The 22707-nt window shown below is 39.5% G+C and overlaps 1 protein-coding gene across 4 annotated transcripts in view; it reads left to right on the plus strand.

Annotated features, from left to right (window-relative positions):
* Window positions 1–22707, plus strand: part of Utx (Utx histone demethylase) — a 155921-nt gene that overhangs the window by 17796 nt on the left and 115418 nt on the right. For 2 of the 4 annotated variants that reach the window (XM_076528731.1, XM_076528733.1), the window contains exon 1: window positions 16597–17480. The exons of 1 other annotated variant lie outside the window; for it this stretch is intronic. The gene's annotated coding sequence lies outside the window, so the exon portion shown is untranslated. Of the gene's footprint in view, window positions 1–16596; window positions 17481–22707 lie in introns of those variants that run through there. One more of the 4 variants, XM_076528730.1, reaches the window with a different exon arrangement.

Genomic DNA, 22707 nt, shown 5'->3' on the forward strand with positions numbered 1-22707 from the left:
TGTACTGCACTTAACTGTGGATACTAACGCTGGAAATACCAACCACTGGAAGGGACCATTGGGATTTTTAACGTTTCTTATTGCGAGATTGCTTTGTTTAGCGATACTCGACGCGTGTACTTTCATGGTTCGAGAAATTTGTAAGAAAACTGTGGATCCGCCACTTTGGCCTATCTAGCGCTCCGAATTGCAAGCTATATTAGCGTTTGTTACGCACAGTTCTCATATTAATAAGTCCCGAATAGGTGCAAGAGGATTTTGGTTTGACCAGAATAAATTTCAAAAGCAAAATTTGTCTCCGACAGGAACATTTTGCTAATGTATCGAACATTTCAACGAGCGCAAAATATTATTTAATGGATCGTATTATAATAATTTCAAATAATTATTTTACTTACAATCCGCAAGGAAAGCACTAAAGTTCGTTGTTACATAATTATTCCAGTTATAGACCAAGAATGATGATACTCTTAAATAAATCTAGCATATAATAATTTGATGTTTTATTTAGGTTCTAAAACATCTGTTCCACGATTACATTTATTTACAATTTACGAAAACAATTCCACGGAATCGGATACTTTCTTGAACGAAATATATGAAACAGAATTTGTTTCACCGCTGAAACACACTTTGCCTCTGATATCAAAAGTACCTTGTAGAGATACAAATATAATGCAATTGAGCAAGCGTTTATCGGATGTTGATAACAAGTGACCGTTTCAACGAGAATGTTGCAAGAATTTTAAAACGCAGTCTGAACCTGCAAAAAGAAAAGTGCAAGCCAATATTAGCAGACGTAAACGTGACTTCTCCACTTTATATTCGTCGTCGGGGATCTTTCAGCCTGTCCAAGAAATTTCTCTTTTGCTGAAACAGGAAACGCAACGAAAGAGTCCACAATCGGCGTGTATTTTGCAATCAAGATAAGATTAATTTATCGAGCGGTTTCCGCGGTGGAATCCGATGCACTCGGCAGCCAGCGAGGCGCGCGTACGAGCCGCCGCTGGAAATCTTTGTCCTCCATTTGGGACGGCCGCATAAATGATTTCTTCGGGGCAGGCAAACAACATTCGCAACAGGAGTCACTGACTCCCAGATGTAACGTCGCGGCGACTAATTTTAACCTTCTCGGTTGCTAAATGAATAAAAACAGACGGCGATCGCGACGATGCGACGCGTTTCGCTCGAAATAAAAGCGATTTTTTCGCGGCGACCGGATCGGCTCGAACGTATTTCCAGCGGTTTTCGATCTATAGGATGTGCCAAAAAAAAATCGACTGCAACGGACGTGGCACGATTAACGAGGATTTTTTCGTGAATCGAATTCATTCGGCCGATGAGTAATGAACAGGACGGCACAGATGCGATTGCGATTTTCCTCGCGCGCGCTAACGTGGAATAGAAAGCGCTAATTTTTTTTACGCGTTGTATTATTAGAATCAGAGAGAAAGGATATACGCCAAGTGCGTTTTATTTCACACTTCTGACAAGGTTTAATAAGTGCATAGTTTTAGTAGTAGCGGTATAAATATATTTATTCCAGCCTTTTTGGTCTTAAGATCGACTTTGCTCTCTTTTTTACAATTTGGTCTTATTAGATACATTGCATTTTCTTTCTGTGCCTCGAACAAATTTGAACATATATTTAACTTTTTCATTATACTTTACTTTAATAATATATATAATATTAATTTAAGGAGAGAAATAGAGAGCATAATTGATGGCTAAGGTAGATATAATATATATTATATTTACCTTAGCCATCAATTATGCTCTATTTCTCCTTAAATTAATATTCGAACCTCGCGTAAATAGTTTTTAATGGGATATAATGTTTATTTAAAAATATCCACGGAACCTGAAGAAACATTACCATCAGCACTACAAAACACATTTGAACCACGTTGTCCGCTGTCTTGATTCATTACACTGTCCGAATAAGAATCACTCCCCGAACAAGAATCCGAAAACCGAATTGCTTCATCACCCTCAGTTTTCGAAAAAAAACGAGCTTTTGTAAAAACCCAGAATTTTCGACAAAAATGAGGTGTTGCATGACAAGTAAAAACGTTAGAAAGTTCTAATCGGTGTTAAAAGCTAGAGGAGAGTTTCCCGAATATAGTGGCATGCAATTTATTAATTGTTTTTGGTCCTAAATAGCAATAAATTGATGTCAAAGTTTAAAAAAGTGTCGGCGTGAGCAGTTTCTGCGCAATATTTTTGTATTTTTATGAAAAGTTTTTTCTTCGGCACGAAAACTCTACCCAGGATCGGATTCTGTAGACATTTCTGAAGGAGAAACGGCGCGGTAAAAGTGTCGGAACGATATACATTTCGAGTAGATCGAGAAAATGTTCGACGGCAACATGTACACGACGTTTTGCCGCCATGAGCTTCGCTGCTCGCTTCTCTCTGTCCGACAGGGCCGAAGCTACGCGTAATCGACACTGATGGAGGGATCCAATGGGGCATCCACTTTTCGTAAATAATATTTGAATTTTTTTTTAGTACTTCAATGTTCTGTTTTTTTTTTTACATATTTCTGTGGATAATAATCACCAAACTGTGATATATTTCACGAAAAAAATCACACCGGAGTATTTGGAGTTGGTAACGAAAGTATTCTAACACTAGTATAATTTTGACTTCTATGCCATATAATTAAATATATATATACGTTTTGAAAATGATTATTTATTCATGATCGAATTATCGTTATAATTTAAATGACAACTGTGTACATGATATACTTGTAATTCGAACAAATTCAGAATGAAATGAATATTTTTTGTTCACTATTTTTCTTTTATTATTTCTCCATTTTTAATTTATGATTCACAGTTTGGTGATTATTGTCCATAGAAATATGTAAAAGAAGACAGCACATTGAAGTACTAAAAAAAATGGCACGCCCCACACGCTCAGTGGGTGCCCCATTGGATCCCTTCATCGGTGTTGATTATCCATAGCCTCGGCCCTGTCGGACAGAGAGAAGCGAGCAGCGAAGCACATGGCGGCAAAACGTCGTGTACATGTTGCCGACGAACATTTTCTCGACCTACTCAAAATGTACATCGTTCCGACACTTCTATCGGGCCGTTTCTTCTTCAGAAATGTCTACAGAATCCGATCCTGCGTAGAGTTTTCGTGTAGGACAAACAACTTTTTGTAAAAATACAAAAATATTGCGGAGAAACTGCGCACGTCGAGACTTTTTTAAACTTTGACATCAATTTATAGTTATTTAAGACCAAAAACAATTAATAAATTGTATGCCACTATATTCGGAAAACTTTCCTCTATCTTTTAACACCGATTAGGACTTTCTAACGTTTGTACTTTTCATGCAATACCTCATTTTTGTCGAAAATTTTAGGTTTTTACAAATGTTTGGTTTTTTTCAAAAACTGAGGGTGACGGAGCAATTCGGTTTTCGGATTCTTGTTCGAGGAGTGAAGCTCTACAAGAATTTCATAGTGGCTATAGGAACCCCAGAAAAAAAGTTTGATTTTGTCGGACAGTGATTATTCTTTCGCATGCCGCGTTCAGCGTAAAAGCCGTTCAAGTGTAAAATTCACGGTAGAAGTAATAATTGTAGATCGCAATGAAACATTTTCAGCTTGAAACATTCGTTGGAGCTGCCAGCATTTTACGCGAGACAGCAACTGTGATAAGCAGGACATTACGGAACTTCTTAATCGCGATAATTTAATCACGAGCCGGAGTGTAACGAGAAGGCGCCGTTTCTTAATTCCTACTTGAAGAATACTTAACCGCTCGAGGGTATGCGCCGCTGATAAACACCGGCGTTAAAGCGACTCTCGATGGACCGGCGAGCAGAAAACTGTGAAATTGCGAATAGGAAACGCCGATGCACTCGGTCGCGCCATTTTTGCGCGAACGGGAGTGCACACGACGAGTTAAGCAAGCCGGTGGTGAACACGTCTCGGCGAGCACGCGTTTCCCAATTGAGGTACGAAAGACACCGTGAAAGCGAGTTCGCACTGGCACTGTTACGAAGGAAATGCAGGCGTCTCGCAAACACGTGGTGAAACGAGTTGCGTGCTGCAGACACGTGGCTGGGCGTCCGATAAGACCGGCCTAACGCGATCGTGCTCGCCACTTAGGCTAAGTAACTGGCCATTTTCTTCCGGGGCCATCCGTAAAAACTGGCTGCCAGAGAAACTGCAAAAAGACGCGACCGAAGGGAACGCTCAACACGCGAGCACGAGTCAACCGTGTTCGACGACCATTCTTTGTTCAAACCGTTCGGCGATACTGTCCTGCCGAAAATACATCATGCGAAACAAGTATCTACCCGGAGTTGGTGAATAAAACCGAAATTATTCGTTCACATCAAATGTTAGTATTTGTCGCCTTCGAAACAGGTTTGCAATTGCTATACCACGGTCTTCTTGAAATTATTCCCGAAAGATTTTCAATTGGGTTCGGATCCGTCGAAGATGCCTGGCCATATCAGAACTCCGATATCTTTGTCGTCCGACCACTGTTTTGTTCGCCTTGATGTAGAAATTGCGGCGTTGTCGTGCCGAACATGGAGTTGTCACTCACAATTTCATCGCAAAATGGTACCAAAACCATCTCGAACAGTGCCCGTACATTCTGTCGAATTCATTTCATGATGAATTCAACAGATCGGTGTTTTTTTTTATTGGCTCCGAAGACAGTCCGAGTCACAACAACGATCCAGCACCGAAGTTACGACTCATCGTAACGTTGATTTCCTTTCTTAAATCAATATCTACAGACACGACTTATGTAAGTAATTATTTATAAATAACGATTTGTAAATAACTATTTATAAATAACAATTTATAAATGCGGTTTATATAAGTAACTATTTATAAATAACGATTTGTAAACGACGATTTGTAAATAACTATTTACAAATAACGATTTGTAAATCACGATTTATAGATAACACGTTATAAACATCTGTTTGTAAATAACGGTTTGTAAATGATGATTTATAAATGACGATTTGTATAAGTAACTATTTATAAATAATGATTTGTAAAAGACTATTTACAAATAACGATTTATAAATGACGATTTATAAATAGCGATTCGTAAATGACGATTTATAAATAACGATTTATAAATATGGATTTAGTTAAGGTGGTTCAGGATTATTCTAGTTTGCACGTTTCTCGGTCGCTGTAACAATTGCGAACGCTAGACAATTGTTTGAGAAGAAATTCACCGGGTCGTTGGCGAGTCGAGCGAAAACCGATTCGTTCCAGTCGACTTATCGATTCGGCTGAAAGTAACAGTGTTCTCGCGGATAGGGGAATTAGGGCAGATTAGGGGTCGGTTATTCGGCCGAGTCTAAGCGCGACGCTCTTTCACTATCGTCCGGCACCTCGACGAGATACCGATTTTTCCCGCCGGGAAACAGATAAACTCGCGATTCGAGCTACGAATCGCGATCCGCGGCTCGTGCCACATCTGCTCCCGTCGCAGCGGCGTTCGTCCACGTTGGAAATAATTCAATCGGGGTTTGAAGTCGCGCTCCCCACGAAAGAAAGAACCGGGAGAACGGGATCGCGCGCGCACCCCGGCGCCCCTGTGTGTATTTTGGTAACGAACCTCTCCGCTCTGGAATTCCCTTCTTTTTTCCTGTTCCACGCCTGGTCCGGCTCCGCGATGAAAATGTGAAACTCCCTGGAAAATTGGCTGTTTCGCCGCTCTTGGCGGCCGGATGTTCAAACTGCCGAGACGTTCGCAAATTTTTATTCAAACACCTTCTTAGAAATTCTCGCGAACTTGCCTGTTATTTAATAGCGTGGAATTTCTTCGCGAATTATTCTGCGAGTAGTTCGCGCTGTGATTTATTTCATGGTTACCTCGATCGGAGAACTTGTTCGATCTATTAGATCGATCTGTTTTTATCTCTCTCGTGGCCCCGATTTACTTTTATTCTTAGATTCCCGCAACAGAAGGATCAATTTTTCTTTCGTTTTTTTTTTTTTTCATTAGTTCGATAAACATTTTACTTGTGTACAAAATTACGACATGAAAGATAATATCATTTCAAGACTCTATTAACAATGCATTCACTTCTAAAATTGTCTAAGCAAAATAGCGAACAGTGAAGACATTAATTGTGGGCGAATTATTGATTTTTCGTTACGAAATCGCTCTGGCTAGTTTTATTTATTATGCAGATGCCTCCTAAAAATTGGGCTAAAAGAGACATAAAAAGAGGAACGAAAAAAGAACTATCAAATTTAAAATTGCTTAATTTTAGTTTTATATTGTTAACACGTTGAATGCCACGGGGGTCACCGGTGTCAGAGCGCGCCCAAATTGATGGAAATATATATAATTTCAAACAAATGTCAATATTTAGAATTTTGTATTATTACCATCGTTAAAATTCAAACGATGACCCCCGTCACAATTAACATGTCAAACATGGTTATATACTGTAACTTATCTATTGCAGATAATGTTTCAACATTATATGTATCGCATAATAGAAAATTCATTGTGGCACCCACGGGCAATTTCTGCAAAACTGGTGTGGTATTCAACGTCTTAAATTTACGAACTATTAGGTCTACCGGAAAGTTCTGTCCGATAGCGTCATTTTTCAAGTTTCAATTCATATGCACATGTTGATTTCAGACATATATGACTATCTCTCTTTATCGTTGCATTTACACACATGTACTCTCCGAAATAAACTGAAACAAAGATGTCTCGTGTCATTATTAACCTTTTAGGCACGACGCGCCACTATAGTGGCTTTCGCTCTAGTAGCTCACTCGTTCATCGTTCGAACCAAATAATCGTCTTCACATGCATTGTTTCACACTTCTTTTGTCTTCGCATCGATTTACAACAGTCTACAGGATGTCTCAAAAATGTCTCGCAATCCGGAAATGGCGGGTTCCTCGGATCATTCGAAGCAACTTCTTCCTTTACAAAAATGTTCTCCGAGGCACCGTTAACGAGTTATTAACGAAAAACAGTGACCAATAAGAATCGAGTACGGCTGACGGGAGGCGGCCCGGCCAACCAGCGCGCGAAGCCCGGTTCCGCTCATTGGCTCGATCGCCTCGCGCCAGCCGAGCTCGCCTTTCATTGGTCACCGTTTTTCGTTAATAACTCGTTAACGGTGCCTCGGAGAACATTTTTGTAAAGGAAAAAGTTGCTTCGAATGGCCCGAGGAACCCGCCACTTTCGGATTGCGAGACATTTTTGGGACATCCTGTATATACAGATAGAATATACAGTATCAGACTCTGTACAGTACATATCAGACTCTGCCGTCCAGAGGAATAGCCTCGCGATGATAACGCCGGCGACTCGTCAGAAAATCGCATAGCTAGGCTGGCAAATTCTGTCGCATCCACCATACTCCCCAGACCTAGCACCCTCCGATTATCACTTGTTTCTCTCTTTGTAAAACATTTTACAGGAAAAAAGATTCAAAACTCAAGCTGATGTCAACCAAGCACTAGTCGAGTTCTTCGCCTCTAAAAATAAATCATTTTTTAAAAATGGCATTCACAAGTTGCCATCGCGTTGGCAAGAAGTCGTAAGTAACGATGGAACGTATATTCTACAATAAATATTATTAAACGTATGAAAATTGTGTTATATTTCAATTGAAAAACGGGGAACGAACTTTCCGGTAGACCTAATATTTAGTATTCAATATTGCTCGCGATTGGACATTTAAGAACGTCCTAAGTCAGCGAAAGTCGAGGCGATGCAACAAGGAGGGAGAATCGATCCGCCGGGATCGGTTAATTAATAAATTCGAAAGTGGCCGGTTTTCCGTTCGAACCGGACCGGAAACGGAATATTCCGAAACGCCGGAAGTCGCCGTTGCCATAATCTTCGTGAATAGAGAGCCAAGTATCGCGGGATACAACGAACCCGTCCGATTACTTAAGGGTTACGTATCGCGTGCGAGGTTTCGCGCGCACGTTCTTTTTTTCCCCGATTAATTAGCCGGCCGTATAAAGCTGATATTTATGGAACCGCGTCATGGCCGCGTCGTTACTACATAGTGAAGTAACCAACGGGTGCCTGGCTTTTATGCAACTAACCTTCGCCGTGTTATCTGTTTCCATTGGTCGAAGAGGTAGCGGCTCGTTACACGCGTTCGACCACTCTTAGATAGCGGATTATCGCGTCCCTGCTATTTTTATAGCAGCGCCGGTCGCTTGGCTGCCAAAGAATCGCGAAAACTGCATTACCCGACTAAAAATAAGCTGCCGGAGGTTCGTTCCTCGATGCGGTTTCGCGTTAATCACATTTTTCCCACTCGATTTTCCAATTTTGTCGGCGACTTTCGGTTCGAAGAATTTCTTTCTTTGGAATCTTTGGACTTTTTTTCGAACGACCGATTAAATCGAGATCATTGTTGTTATCGTTGTTGGCCGAAAACTTTGTTGTCGAGATTATTTCGCAAGTCATGCATTTTCACCCTCTCGTATAATTTCAGAAAGAATGCTCGACGAGTTTTCATAGAAAGTATTTGATCCCATCGAGACTGTTGTAAAGCTGTAAAAAGTAATTGAAAAGGGAACCGTATGCACGGCTCGACTGTAATTAAACGCGACAGAATGGTTAACTATTGCGGCGGTTGAGCGGGCACCGCACCGAGGAAAAAAGTTTTGAGAATCACTGGGCAAGTTTCTTTGTCCAGGACGAGTGCACGTGAAACGAGAAAAAGGAGAGAGGAAAGTGGCGTCGTCGTGTGTATTTTAGTAACGAATGCTGAGGGAAAATGTGAGCTTCGAGGCGTGTTTGCACAGAGACACGATTTTTGGTGGTTCGAAAGAGTTTTCGCCCCGGCCTGTCCTGCGCAACGTCCCTGAAAACACGCGAGAAACATTTCACCCTTTTACCTTCGCGTACGGTTTTCGGTTTGCGATAAGATATTTGTGAAATCTTTATTTTTACGCGGTTAGAAGATGCACCGATGAACCGTAGGGCCGTACATTTCAGAAACGTGTCGCACTTCCCTGGTGCATTTATACGCAGTCGTTCGGCAAAACACTTGGATAACTTTTAACCAGTTCATTGTTCTTGACGAGTGCATTTAAGTAGAATTATGCCAAGGCATATATATAATATAATATAATATAATATAATATAATATAATATAATATAACATAATATAATATAATATAATATAATATAATATATAATAATTTGACATATACAGTATCATTGTTTCAAAATTAGACCAAATGACTTTAATTTTGGCGAGATGCTGGAGAGACTAATTTATTCGACTATGTCTATACCAATTCATGCAAAATGTGTAATTGACTGGAACTTCAAAAAACAAATGAAAAGACGACGTTTCTTTTTATCTTTTTTTGACCGAGTCTCGTTATGAGCTACAAATAACGAAAAACCGAGAAAAACGCAATTTTTTTACAACTTTTGATCAATAACTAAATATCTATGAAATTTTTAATATAAATTCTCGTTTAAGCTTCCGAGCTCCGACGAAAAAGTTGGAGAACATTGTTTAAAAAAATTGTTTGTCATTCCAACTAATTACAATTATCGCATAAACTTATATAAGTTTTCTAAAAGCTTTCTAAAAGCTATCCGAATATTCTGCTGAACGACTATAATTCTTCCAAGCAACTTCGAACTGTAAACGATTGCGGAATGATTTCGATTCAATTATATCTCAATGAATTCCGTTTAAATACGGTGCACGAGATCGCGGACAAAATTTCGCCTGATCCAGCAATTAGATGTACGAATAAATGTGAAATCTCGCGTTTCCAAGCTCTCGAAAGTTTATTTTAGCGGACGGAGTTAGTTACCTTTAAATTTAAACCCGTAGCTAACTGGATATTTTTTCGGAGCAGTCGAATGTTCTCGGACAGCTGTGCACTCCAAATTTGTATCCGTTCGTAGCAGCGCCGTTTCTTTCCACATTTATATTTACGCGTTCGTGGCGTGGACCTCCTTCGCGTTTTGCCTATATGTAACGAATCGCGTCCGTTTCCGCCTTTTAATTTGAAATGGTAATGGGGACTTTTTAAATAGGCTTTCTCGAACGCAGGAAACAACATCCTCCCGAGGAGCGGGAACGTTTGCCTGCGTTCGTACAGGCAGGCTACGTTATGCGCGCACCCGATCATCTATTTCTCTTTCGCTTATCGCGTTCTTCGTGCAGATATATTAGCGAGTTGCATCGCGTGCGACTCGTGACAAAGATTTCATACATAATCTATTAAATACGTGAATTATTTGTTATAAGAAATAAAATTTCATTGTTTTGTAATAGAAATGTGGGTGTGAAAGTAAATGGAAACATGCAAGGAACATAAGTGTCCTGTTCTATTAACCCTTTGCACTCGAAGCTATTTTAACTGTAAATATAAAATTATTTTTCCAACTTATAGTGTTTTTATTTTATATGGCAAGATGCATTTTATGTAGATGAAATTGACCCTTGGGAGTTACACAACAATTACCCTCTTAACAATTTTATAAATCTAAACTTTGTTGATATAAAGATTATCTTAAAACGTGATGCAACGAATTTTAGTGGTGCCTCAGAGTCACCACTCGAGTGCAAAGGGTTAAAGAATTTTCTTTTTTCACCGAAGAAATGCTAATCAACGTAGAGCTGTGGAAGAAATCGTAGTACAATGTATTTATAATTTATGTCATTTAGTAATCATTGTTTAATCCCTTCAATAATATTTATTGCAAGCGAGTTGTTTTGCTACAAAGTTCGTACATTTTTTAATATTTTTCGGCGGTTATATCGTTTCTCAAAAGTGCAACATAAGATTTCTTGAATAATATGTCAAACGAGCAATGAACGAACAAAATATTAGATTATACAGCGTTGCAGGAAGACTTGGAATAAATAAACGCTATTGAAGTTGGACGCCTCGATATATGCGATAACACGCTCGAATAATCTATGTTATCGTGACACATCGATTTAATCGGGAGGTAATCGCGAAGGCGATTTTTAATTATTTTAATATAGAACACTTGATAACAGCAAATTAGATTCATATATACGTTGAATTCTATAGATTGAATTATTTAGATTACATTCTATATACAGGGTGGTCGCAAAACTATCGTATTTCGGAGAAATAAGGGACTCCTGAGATCATTTGAAGCAACTTTTTCCTTGGCGAAAATGCAATCCGCGTCTTCGTTTACGAATTATTAACGAAAAACAGTGACCAATCAGAGACGAGATCAGTTGGCGCGAAACGGCCAAGCCAATGAGTAGAATTGGGCTCCGTGCACTCGTTGGCTGGGCCGCCGCGCGTCAGCCGAGCTCGCCTCTTATTGGTCAGTGTTTTTCGTTAATAACTCGTAAACGAAGCCGCGGATTGCATTTTCGCTAAGGAAAAAGTTGCTTCAAATCACCTCAGGAATCCCCTACTTTCGGATTGCGAGACAGTTCTGGAACACCCTATATATTCTGAATTTTATAGATCGAATTTCGTAAATTAAATGCGATGATAGTTTTTGACGTAATGTTCGTGTCAGAAGTATAATCTTTGTCCTCGGGATTACCTTCGGCACATGTTCCAAGCCCCAAGCCCGACGTTCTAAACACCTAATCCATCCTTCTGTGGACTCGAGGAACGAATGCTCGCAGAAACTGCATTCATCGTCGTCGCCTTTCAAGAATCTCTGTTCCTTTTCCGACGAAGGACAGTTTTCTTTCGTCTCCCGTTCTGAAGTCTATTTCTAGCCATCTTCTGCGCGAAACGTGTACACTAAATGACCCGATTGATTTTTATTTGTTAGAATGCTTTTCAGCAGTTTCTACATTTAGGGGAGAGCTGCTACGAAACGGACAATTTAATATATCCTGAAATGTTCGTTATCTTCTGTTTAATATCATTCTAATTACAACGAATCGTTACGAATGCTTTTCATAATTGCTCTTTCAGAAGTTCGCTATATAATTTTGTATCAGCGCTTATTTTATATTAAAAACGTTCAAAAATGGTCCGAAAACAATCATTTTGAATATTCTTTTTGATATTTTGTTCAGTTGAAATATGCTTTCTAAAAACAAGATCGTGCTAATGCGAATAAAATACGAAATACGATAAACAAAATAATACAGAAAGAAAGCTCAATTAGAGTAATTGTAAAATGTTTTAATATATCTCGACTATATTTAATTGCATAATAATTTAAGAAATTATGTTTATATCGTCCTCCTTTATTGCCATTCATATACACTTTCTAAAAAATCGAGTAAAATCACATGTAAATGTGGAAGCGGGTTAATGACACCGCCCACATTTATAGCGAGATAGTTGACCTTTCCAACGGTACCGAGTAGAAGTAGAATGATTTATTAATTTTTCTTTTTTTGTCGCGTTTAAGACTAAAAGTATTTATTCCCTGTCCTACACGTTTTGCCGATGAGATTCGAGTGCCAGATTATAATCATCCTGTAGATTCGTGGCAGCAGCAAGATTTAGGGGAACACGCGGTATCCGCGAAACGTTACAGCTGTACGGTGCAGAGTCGCGGCAGATCGGAGACGTATAATCAGACAATTATGCTTATAATAATACCGTCGAATTCTTAGTAAATCCGTCTGGCCGAGCCCTATTTATCTAGGTGCCTTATGGGAAAGTTTTGCGGTCTCTAACCGCCGCAGAAACTGACTCGCAATTTCGCTGACATGCTCGCTCCTTCGTTTCTCATCCTTCTGGCCAGGTAGACGCCACGGATACCTGGTCGATCGCAAAAATTCACGTTTAATCTCAGCCTACTCACCGGTCTCGTCTCACTTATTTTCAAATTTTTTCAATCATAAGTATACTCTTTCGAAAGAAACGATATAATAAAAACGATCGAAATAAATTCAATCGTGCCGTTCTTACGAAGCGACAGACGTTTTCAGAGCTCGATACTACGATCTTTGAGCACCTTTCACACACGGAATAAAATATTTCTTATTCACAGATTCCCGAGAAATAGAGCACTCGTAACCATATTCGAGCGGGTCGGTACGCTCGCAGCCCGTTAAAAGCACCGCCGAACTAAATAAATTCCTGTTCAGAGCTTCCGCGTTCGCGAAAACGTGCCCGCGAATCGGCGCAAACACCCGGCGTGCAGTTACATTTTTTGAAAAGACCTTTCCCGTGGAGCGTATCGTCCGGCGACAGTTAAAAAACCGCGGGGTCCGCGGTGTCTCGCCGCGAAATGAGAAATTCCGGAGCGCAGCAGTTAACGAATTAAGCCGAATTATAACGAAGCTCGCGACTCGCCTTCGCTAATCTGTTTCTCGCATGCTCGTATCACTTCGCCCTACTGTGCGAAAGAGAACGTCACACAAAGAGACCAAGACCTACATAAGCAGCGGCGTAATAAGACTTGGCCGGTAGTAATCGCGCCTCTCACGGCATACAACAATAAAATCAATTCGGTATGCGGCAGCAGCGTGCGTATACGGGCCAGTAATTAAACGCGCCGATTTAGAACCGTTTTTAATTGCGCCGGGAAATATTTGCGCTCCCTTCGACGCGGGCTCGCGAAAATACTAAGCATCGATCGCGGCTCGCTCTTTCAGCTTTTACAATCGCAAACCCGCGCATTAGGCTCTCATTATTTTCTCGAGTAGATAATTGTGTTCGCGAGAAAGGTCTAGCAGGATAAGCACACGTGGAATCGATACCCGTGACATATTTAATTTTCTTTTTATGCTAAACAATGGTTTTTTTTCTTCGTAATTCTTTGAAATTTAAGGTTCGAGAACTTCACCTTTTATTTTTCCTCAACCATTATTTAAGATACTTAGATGAGACAAACACGAAAAAATCGAGCTGCAAACTGGATTCATTTTGGATATTTTTCCAGAATTTTAAATCGGTTATCAATTATCGAAAAAAATCATTTCTTTCTCAAGGGTGGTTTTTGCAAACGACCCTTTCATTGACCATTATTTAAAAAGTCAGAGAAAAAAGAAAGTTAGACGAAAAATTAGAAGAAAAACCTAATTGGACTATGTATCTTCACGCAAAATAAAAATGTTCGGTATTAATTATAAGAAACAGAGGTTGAATAAAAATATATTTCTTCTTCCACAGTGATTTTAATACGTTTATAATATTTTTAAATTCTTCTGCGTTCGCAGTTTTGCATTCCATCTAACCATACAGGATGTCTAATTTATATGCGATATTAAATATATTTATCGCGTAAAGCGTTGCTTAGTGTTCGCGATTAGCAAGCAATTTTCGTAACTATAATCGAACGTCAGCTCGAATTCAATTAACGCGATATTAGCGAGTCTTTGCTAATCCGTATATATATACGGATGTATATGTATATGTATAATCGTGCGCGTAAACGTATAAAATTAAGATCGAGAAAAATATTTGCGTAACCGATTGCACACATTATTATCGATTCAAAGGAAGGGACAACACCGGCGTGCGAATTTCAGTCCGGCCATTGTGCGCGATTCCTCGAAAGAACACGCATTAATAGCCGCGACACTCTGTAATATTATATTCAACTGAAACTCGCCGGGGACCGGTAATGTTCAGGTGGAACGAAGAGATACGGATCGTGCGGGAAGATGATCCACTGTTAAAAACCGGCGATCGTTTTCTGCGAACCGCGTTCCGCCCCGAGGCGGCATGCCTATTTCCTTTTTATTCGATGCTTTTAACTTTGCGTAAAGGGTAATTTCGACGGCGGTTTCGATGCGGATTGCCTTACTAGAAGAAGGCCTAAAAAGAAGGCCATTTTTCGGACTTTTTTGTTACAAAAGTAAATCAGATGGTAATGTTGGGTTTTCGGCAATTTATTGTCTACCTTTTAAGCATAGAAAAATTGTATAGGTTTTTATTTTTCATTTTATTTTTATTTTCTATTTTATTTAATTTAATTTATTATTATATACTTATATATATATATATAGTGAACCTGACAAAGTATAAAAGCATACTTCTTTTTTTTAATCTTTTTCAGACAGTTTAAAGTCAAACATCGTTTTTTCGATCGATTTTCCGCAATACCACATTCCTAAAAAATTAGTCAATTTGGAGAAACTCTGGATATTATAGGTTCGTCAATTTCTCCTTCTTCCTTTATCCGCCATTTTTCTTGCACACGATTATTCGCGACTGCGATACAGATGACGATAATTTAAATAACTCATAGGTCGGCCTATTTCCATTAATTTGCAAATCGCCGCGATCTTCTGTTCCAAATAAATCCAAATCCTGTTCTCACCGGTGCTCGAGGTCATTGGAAATTAACATATCGTCTACAGAAAGCCTATTAACACTTTCGGGTTTCGTTTGGAATTTGGCTGGAAGCTGCGAAATGCAACAGTAACCTCGTACACTCGTCGAAATTGTTTTGGGTAGTGGTGTAGGAATTTTCAATGTACAGTAAAGGGTTTTTTCATTATTAATAATCGATCCTTAATTAACGCTAGAACTATCGGGTTCTAAACGCAATTAATGTCTACAATTTTATAACAATAACGAGATTGGACCTATTCAAATTTTGTACGATCTCTATCTAAACATATGCTTCGGTAAAGAAATTTATCAAATAGTTAGTTTATAACAATAACGAGATTGTACGTATTGTATTTTATATATGTATTATATATAAAATTATATATATGTATTTATATATGTATTTTATATTACATATGCTTCAGTAAAGAAATTTTTCAAATAGTTTCTCATAGAAACATTCCTATAATTTTGTTCAGTAACTGTGAAAGAAAAAGTAAAAAACTGATCTTGACTGGTGTGGTAGTTCCAGTATCAAGATTACTTTCAAACATTCTCCAATGGGAATATATATAAAATATATATATATATATATATATATATATATATATATATAATAATATAATATGAAGAAAAAATATATATATATAAAGGAATATATATATAAAGAAAAGTTGCTGCAAGTAAAAGTTATTGAACTAGACATACATAAAACAATGATTGTGATCGATAGTTCGAATCTCTTATTCATGACGATTGCACAAATAACTAAGAGCACGAAGCTCGCTAATTTGTGTTTCTCCCGCGGAAGTTTTCGAGTTTCGAGTGCCTCGTCTCTAGTTATAATACTACAAGATCGGCTCGCCCAACCTGTTTAAAATTTCGTGGCGCGTCCGGCCCGCTAATTGTCCGCCACACCCTAGCCGGCAACCGGTCGGTGTATTATCGCGTTGAAAATTCTGGCCGGCCGATGACGGGTCACTAGGATGGCGACGCAAATTTATCAAATCGCGCGTTAAAGAGAACCGCAGCGTCCGAGTCGGCCGCGGTCAGATAAGCACACGCTATCGAAACACCGTGGACAGCTGTAGTTCATACCGTGACACACGGGGTGGGTGCATCGGGCGGTGGCTTGTCGACGAGTGTCACGGTACTGTTCTAAAACAGGGCCACTACGCATGCGCGATTTCCCTATCGCCACCGCGCTCTACTCCCCTCCTTCTCCCTCCCGCCAAGAGATCCCTATGCGCCGTAGCATTACCGTAGCTCCCTACCACCGTTCTCAGAGCGCATACCCCCACCGCCGCACCTCTCCTAATCCCGGTCTACCCTTCGCGCGAGTCGCGTCAGTCGCGTGAGAGCCTTTAGCGGGGGAGGTGCTCCTGAGCGCTAACCTTGCGCAGCACCCTCTCCACTCTTTCCAATCACTGCCATTAGTAGTAAATACGTGTGTCACACCAGTCACATCTTCCGAAGTATTACGAACTCAACGGTTCGGACACGGGACGACGTACAGTGCGCGTGTATTGCCAGGTATCCGGAACAGTGACACACACAACATACACGTATACGCACCGAAGAGGTTCGAAACCGCGGAGTGTTCGATATCGTCTGGTGTCTCGAGCAAGAGCCAGTGAGGTGAACCGTATCGCATCGCAGACTAATATACTCGACACCCGTTGTGTTCAAAGTGCTCCGCTTCAAGCGGCGGAGCGTCGTCGTGTTTTCCGTTCGTGTTGAACAGTGCACGCGAGATTACGTTCTGGTGCGCCGACACACGTTACACTGCCCTGACGCGTCCGTCCGTCGGCCTTGCTCTCTTTCTTTTCCTCTCTCTCACACTCTCACACACACACACACACACACACTCTCTCTACACGGTTTGTTCGGTGCTCGCCACCTCGGTTAGTATAATAATGTTGTGCGCGTGACCGCGAACGATGCCCGGGATTCTGTGCTTGATTCCCCAACGAGGAAGTCGGTGAACTCGTGCATCGCGCGCCGACCAGTGTGTGATATTCTCATTCTCCGGCGTGACCCTCTTCTCTCTCCGCCTCGTCCTCTGCCCGGCTACACTCGACACGGCTCGACTCGACTCGGCTCCAGCGGACCGGCCCTCTCCTACTCTGTCTATTTCAGTTGCGTATACACGGCGTCTTCCTGGCGCTGATTGAAATTTAAATTCCACCGACCGGACCTTGGGCGATTTAAATGGTGAGTGAACCACCGACTGCGTTGCGCGTGACGCGACGTCGTCTCCGTCGCGGTTGGCACGCTTGCGTCTCGGATTTCGGGCGGCAGGCGTGCTAGAGACGTTCGCGCGAGCCTCGGTTCGTTTTGTTGCGTGAGAAACGGGAAATATCGTCGAAGGGTGTCCCGGCAATGTTTCTCGACCTTCGATCTGTGGAATTTCGTTGATACTCGTCGATGCTCGGTTGGAGTTCAAAATGCTCGTTTAACGGTGCTTCGTGACACAGCGCGACGGGAACACACGCGTATTATTTACCTAACCGCAGAATTTAGGAGGCCGGGCGTGAAATTTTCGTCGAGAGGCAACGATCGATGCCTCGGGGACGCTTTCGTGTATACGCCCTCGGTTGGCTCGCCCTTTGACCCTTAAACGAGCAAGCGCCGTATTCCACGAATATAGAACACTTTTTCTTTTTCTTTACTCTGTTTTATATAATGTCCGGGCTCTTCTCTCGTTCCATCCTATTTTTCTGTGTTTTATCCGTCACATTTGTCCAACGGGTGGGGGATAGTTGGCTACACTGCGGGTGTTTTAGGAATTTGGAGTACGTGCGGTTGCGAGGCTGCTAAATGGATGCCCTTTTTGCTCGGATGTCACGATTAATGGACTGCCTGTTTTTTATGCATTTGTGCTGTAAAATGGTTCGCTTGTTTTTTCGAGCAAAATCTCATCGTTTTAGTTAACGTTATTCATTTAATAGCGGGAATTCGTTTTGTGGGTAAAGCGCGATGCAGAGATTGCGAATCGGGTTTCGCTTGTGGTTGGGGACTTTTGTAACAAACTGCAATCGCATTTCAGCGAATAGTAATTGCGAGAGAAAGTATGCGTTTAGACATAATTGCACAGCGTATTTTGCCGTAATTGTATTTCCCTGTAGGCGGATTTTAATGAATTAAATTAATACGTAGCTCGTTATTTGATTTCCTACCTTCTCCATGCTGCGAACAGTTCATCCGCGTAAACGTTTTTGAATTTAACAACAAACTAGGAAGTAGCATTTTTAGGGGCGGAGATCAGTTTCGATCTACACATTCTTTTGCGAATGTTCGCAGAAATTTGTTAATCAATTTTCATCCAGCTACACGTTCTATGAATTTATGCATGTGCCCCCCCCCCCCCCCCCCAGTCGTTATCGTTGAATGCCACCGAGAGATATTTCCCCCCTTAGGTCACCTTGACCTCCATAGCTTTTTCCCATGATCGTTCGAGTTCCTAGCCATGAATGAGATTCGTTTAGAAACCATGGAAAACAGTTTTCAAATTTCTCATAATATTGTAGCCTGAAATCTGACAATGTACATATTACATATAATACTATAATAGTGTTCACACATTATGGTCTGTTCCTTCGCATTTGTATGCTTTGGTAATTCTGAGACTATATTTCTATCCGCATGTTCTTGCGTTTGATCGAGTCAATTGCAAACTGCGATCATGTAATGATGCATTTCGATGGGATATTACATCTGTTTCGTATAATGCGCTATTAGGAAATGCTATTTATGGAGCAATGCATCTTTTTAACTGCGTCTAGGTTTATACTCAAATTCAAATATGATCTTAAGTTATAACTAGATTGCAGATTCGATGTATTTATGACACAATTATAGTTATTATTAGACTATTAACGGAAGAAATACATCGTTGTTTTAACTCTTGTACCGTTCAAATAATGCAAACAATTTTTATGTTAAAAGTTCGTAGTCTAATTACAATAGAAGCCAAGGAAAAGGATTTTCGTTGCGGAATTACAGCACTTGTTGAAACGGTTACAGAATTTTTTCGTATTTCTCGCAACTTTGTCACGTTACATTTGCTCAGATTTGAAAATTCCTTTCTATCCTAATTTATTGTATCTTCCTAATCGCGTTAGGATCTACAAAACGTAAGGAGATTGAGAAAGTAATTGATGCCATGCAACCGAACTTTTCAGTTTGAATTTGATCCAACAACATATTTTAATTTTGTGAAATTTTGTATGCTTCTGGCGTGGTGGTCACAGTGTCGAAGCATTTTTGATCGGGTGTGAAAGTGGCCTGAGGTCACCGGGGGTTAAATTATCCAAAGCAGAAAGACCGTGGCGACGATGTGTGCACGGTAACCACATCCAATGACCCAGTTCCTTTTTTTCTCCGTCCTGGTCGACCATCGCGCCGCTATTCTTGAACCTTTCGCGCATTATCATCATCCAGCTTGGCATTTACGCGACTTGTTGCATTGACCTACTCAGAGACTTTGCAGTCGATTAATGGTACGTTATTGTTTCCACGTTCGCTAGCCTCCCATGACGCGCACGCACGCCGCCTAGCCGTGGATATCCGCCAAACCGTAATTTTTCGTTATCCCGGCTCCGTACTTTACTTTCAACGGGAATCAAGGTCACGCCCAAGGTCGGCCGCCATTAACGGAGAAGGCGACTCCTCGACGCTACGTCGAAACTAGACCAACCGTTTGCTTATCCATTCGCACGTGCAAATAGCGATTCCCGTTTATCATAAACGGATGCCCGCAAGCTGTTTGGCAACGTTTACAGCAGCAAACGTTTCGACCCGTTTCGAATATTCATAGCAACTATTATCAGATCAGCGTAAAAATATCTCGACCAAGATATACAAATATTTGCAAATACTGTTTCTCTCGACTTGTGTTACAGCAAGATCCAGTAATACTGCAACAAATTTACAAATATATTAGTTCACGTTTGCGCTAGTTACAATATAGTTCGGACAAGTATTTTTGCCTTGGACAATCGAAGAAGGTATTAACACACGTGTCTCAACAGTCAAGGTTTTGTCACTCTGTTTTTCCAACGATTTTCAACAATGCTGTAACTTTTAATTCTATATACTAAATTACGTCCGTGTTATATGTTACGCATATGTGTATAGGATTTCCTCTTATCTCGGAACCCACTTGAACTCTTGCCGCGTCGGAGACTTTTCAGATATATGTGGATTTTCTTTAGCTAGCCTTGGCAGCACGTGGTTTATTCGTTAGTTTTTAAAAATTCAAAATTGTTTACGAAATGTATTTCAAACGACATTACACCGTTTAGGACAGTTTCAGAATAAATTTTCTAATGTATATTTGTAGGGTAAATTAAAAAAAATATAAAAAATACATATAATATATATAAATATATTGTAATATATTATATAATAATATATATATATAATATATAAAATTAAAAAAAATAGTGTATGTTAATAGTTACAAAGTGTGTGTCTCTGTTAATTATCAAGCCCTTATTGATCCTTAAGGTATTGGAACGTTTAAGAAATGCTATAAATATTATCTTTTTCTGTTCTCGAGGTATATTTATTTATACAACACTGTTAAATAATACTCTTAGTTGTCTATTAACGCAAAAAAAAAGAAAATCTAAACAATTCAGGGAAGAACATCGTTAGAACAAAAATACATGTTCAAAATCTGTGAACATTTTGTTGAACAATTCTGTAAAGCGATGAAAAAATGTTGGTACAGAAATATCTGGGTCCTCAACGAGACCCACCTTCTATGTACATTCTTTTTACCGATAGTTCCGCGAGTGTTGATTTATCGCCCGATTTCAATTGGCTCCTCATCGGAAAAGAACAGTTGTTGCAAATTACGCTTCTAGAAACCCATCCTCTATTATTACACAATTATCGAGCACGGTAATGCATGGTTTTTCTTCCACGTTCTACTAATAACTGTAATAGCGTTTACAGTTTCAGAACGAATGAAAGACTTGGTATAAGAAAATGCATTACGAGATCAGAAATCTTATGAAACGCGACACGTTATGGGGAATAACGTAACGTGTAATGTTATTTGAAATGTGCACGGATCTGGTTTCGGAATATCTAATCACTCGCTCGGACATGCACGCGAGCAATTAGCAATTTCGTTTGTCGTAAGTAGATACTTGAATATTCACTTATGAACGGTTACGTCGAATGTTTCAACGTTTAGTATACGATAGCGCCTGTATCCGGCTGAATATTTTATGGACATTTTCGAGAATCTTTTTATCACGGATCACTTTTTCTTCGAAGAAAATGCGAGAACCGTTTCGCAACGTTTATTGGGCTTCGTTGTCCGGAATTCTGCTCTTTGAATCGAACTGATATAAAAATTAATTGTAATTTTCATTTTATTTAAAGAAACTGCCATTGTAGACGAACTTTGCAACTGCTGGAATCTTCTACAGACAAAAGTTAAGAAATATGTTATACCGATGCATATTCTCGGGTGTAATGAACCATCTTAACGTAGGATAAAAATTTATATTGTGTCTACGAAAATATTAAAATATATGACTTTAATAAATATATTATTACATATTATATAATATATTATTTTATTATATATATTATATATTATAATTTATTATTTTATTTTATTTTTTAATCTTTTTACCTTATTTTGTTTTTATTTTCGTTTTATTTGCTGTATGCAGTAAATAAAACAATATTGCAATATAGGCAATGTGTTATAAGCTTAGCTGTAATATGTAATTTAATAAGATATATGTATATTCCTTAAGATATCAAAATTTATAAGCTAATGATTTCAACAAAAACATTATAGAAATTTGTTTATTACGAAAAAATGTTACGAAATTGTTTATTTATATACTTTATGAAACTATTAACAAAACCCTTTAAATATGGACGAAAATATATGCGTAATAAGTATTCGTATAGTTCATGTTCCAGGACACTTTCCGTTACAGTATACACGATAATTATGTGGTAATCCGGGGAATGTCAACATAAATACAATTAGACCTTTTCCTAATAGAGACCTTGTCGGAATAGATTGTGTCCTCTATTTAAAATATTAGGGGGGCCAGAAAGTAACGTCGTTTCTGCGCATATTTAGCTGTTTGAATTTAATGTAAACAAACGACATAACTTTAGGACTACCAACGGTCCCCCTAATACGTTGGTAGTCCTAAAATGGGACGAAAGGGAAACGAAACGACTGAAAGCGAAAGAAAAATTATTTTAAATCTACACAATAAGCGCAAAACATTATGAGAGATTTCAGAAATTGTGAATAGACCGAAGTCTACAATTGAACGCATCATTGACGGATATGGAAATCGAAAAACTTTTAAGGAATAAAGCAAAGCGCGGACGTAAACGAGTAATAAATGAATACACCGATGGGTAATTCGTAAAGTAGAACAAAATCTAAAGA

This window comes from Megalopta genalis, chromosome 2, assembly GCF_051020955.1.
Source record: "Megalopta genalis isolate 19385.01 chromosome 2, iyMegGena1_principal, whole genome shotgun sequence".
NCBI lineage: Eukaryota > Metazoa > Arthropoda > Insecta > Hymenoptera > Halictidae > Megalopta > Megalopta genalis.